The sequence below is a fragment of the Mus caroli genome, unplaced genomic scaffold (assembly GCF_978045245.1).
Source record: "Mus caroli unplaced genomic scaffold, Mus_caroli_1 scaffold_12, whole genome shotgun sequence".
Taxonomy (NCBI): domain Eukaryota; kingdom Metazoa; phylum Chordata; class Mammalia; order Rodentia; family Muridae; genus Mus; species Mus caroli.
The window spans coordinates 45,222,049-45,224,467 of NW_028227267.1; positions in this window are offsets into that span (position 1 = coordinate 45,222,049).

The following is a 2,419-nucleotide window of genomic DNA, read 5'->3' on the forward strand; positions in this document are numbered from 1 at the left end:
ATATTCAAATGACCATTTGTGTTTGTGTGTGTGTTTGTTTCCAGTAGTTGCACAGAGAGAGCTAGCAGTTCTACTGTGTTCCATGTTTCAGAAGTCTCACTGGATGGTTAGTTTGCCATCTCTACCTACTCAGACCATCAGGTTGGCTCAGTCAATTGAATCCTTGTCTGTAGTTTGAAAGTGGCTCCTTCCCATTTCTAATTGTAGTGTCAGCATCCCAGTACAAGTTCAGTTTATCTAGAGTCTAGGATTTCTTAATAGAAAATATATTAACGCCCTCAGTTTTAGAATTGGGACATACAGCTTTGCTAATTTTCAGTTCCTGTTCATGAAGCCATTGTGTTTGGGGAACACCATGTGATTAGTAATTGTGTGTCAACTTGGTCAGGCATGGGATGCCCAGGAGCTGACTAAACAGTATGTCTGACTATATCTGGGAGGGTATTCTAAAGAACTTAGCATCCACATTGCTGGACTGACTAAGGCACATAACTGCTCCAGTGTGGGTGGGCCCCATCTGGTCTGTTGCTGACTGAATAGCACTAGGAATATAGGTGAAGCTTGATTTGGGGCATTGATCTGCCATTGACATTCCTGATTCTCTGGCTTTCAGGCTGACTAGAATCTCAACTGTTAGCTCTTCAGTTTTGAGACGTCTTCCAAACATAACACTGGCTTTATAAGTAGACACACATAGAGAGCCACATGTAAATCAAGGGCTGGAATATAGACTGAGAAAGATGTTGCTAGGCAGTTTTGTAGTTTGAGTGTGAAGTACACTATTGACAAAAACATTGTGTATCATATGACTTTGTATGCAGAACACACATAAAGAGAAAGACATACAATTGGTCCTATTTCTTTGAGGATCTCTGACTAATACATATTACTTGAAATATAAGATTCATATTTTCCTTTATGGATCTGTAACTCAGGGGCTTTGGAAGGGAAGCTACTTACCGTAGGTCATTCTTCAAAGGCAGGCAAAGATAAACATGAAGGGAAGGAGAACTACTTGGAGGAAGCTAACACTGGGGCTTCCATGTTTCTCTTTGCAGGAGTTATGTCTTTCAAAGCACTCAAACTTTACTTCTTGATATCTATGCATGTCTAAATAATTTTTTTCAAAGAGCATTCTAAGAACACTATCTGTGCCCTGTAATAAACTACACAAGGCTCACACCATTCACTGTAGCAAATAGAAGTCACTGAAAACTAGAGATTAGATTTAAAGGATGGTTTTGGCGACAGTCCATAGAGTCCACAGAGTCCTGGGAAGTTTCTAGGTGGTCTGCTGGTGGATGCTTGCTATCCTCCAGCCCTGTCAGCCCTACCCTTTGGCTTTTTGTAGCAAGCCTCTTCCCCTTGTTTCTATGCTAGTCAAGATTCAGCCAGAGAAACAGGTCCACTGTTAGAGATAAATAATGCAGATTTTATTGTTATAAGCCTTTCATTGCCCAATTGCTAGCCAGTAGCCACATGACAGTTTAGATCTAAGTTTATTATAGGAAAAAAATGAAGTTTCTCTAGGTATATTTGTAGCTATTAGTGACTCCCCTCCAAAGAAGCTCATATGTGGAATATTTTTTTCATTGCAGAAGTTAAGAGTCCTTTAGGTTGTACAACAGTGGTTCTCACCTTCCTAACGCTGTGGCCATTTAATTTAATCCCTCATGGCGTGGTGACCTCCAACCATAAAATTATTTCATTGCTACTTCATAAATGTAATATTCCTACTACTATGAATTGTAATGTAAATATTTGATATGTAGAATATCTGATATGCAACCCCCAAAGGGGCCATGACCCACAGGTTGAGAACCACTGTCTACATGATGTGGGGATGGGTAGCAGAGACTACAGTGTTTGTCCCTATCTTTGGTTCTTGTTTTGAGCCCAAACCTCATTAAGGATCTGCTAGAACTGCAGTTAGAGAAGAACTCCTGTCATAGAGGATAGCAAGAACACATCAGAACCATAAAGGTAATCTAGAACTCAGGAAAGACTGAATGAAGCCTTTGAGGACACACTGGATGTGCATGTGTCTTACTTAGCACCTCCAGCCTTAGTGGCATCAGTATCCTTCAGAAGAAGCGTCATGGTCTAAAGATGTACTTGGCTTGAGATTTGAAGAAACCATTGGTGGAGACCGAGGAGCTTCAAGTCCAGGTGATGTCCTATGCAGCAGGGTAAGCCAGCCTATCAGAGGGAGTGTGGGAAAGCCACCAGCATGCCCAGAGATTTGCATTTTGTCTTTAGAGCAGGGATAGCATGATGCTGCTTCTCTGCTGCCTTTCAGATTGCATACAACATGCCACTTGTGACAAGCACTGGCCTTACTGTGCAAGGGTTCTGGATAATATTTTCTGCTTGGCTGGAAGACACAGGCCAAGCTTACCATTCAGCTTCTTCAAGGGTT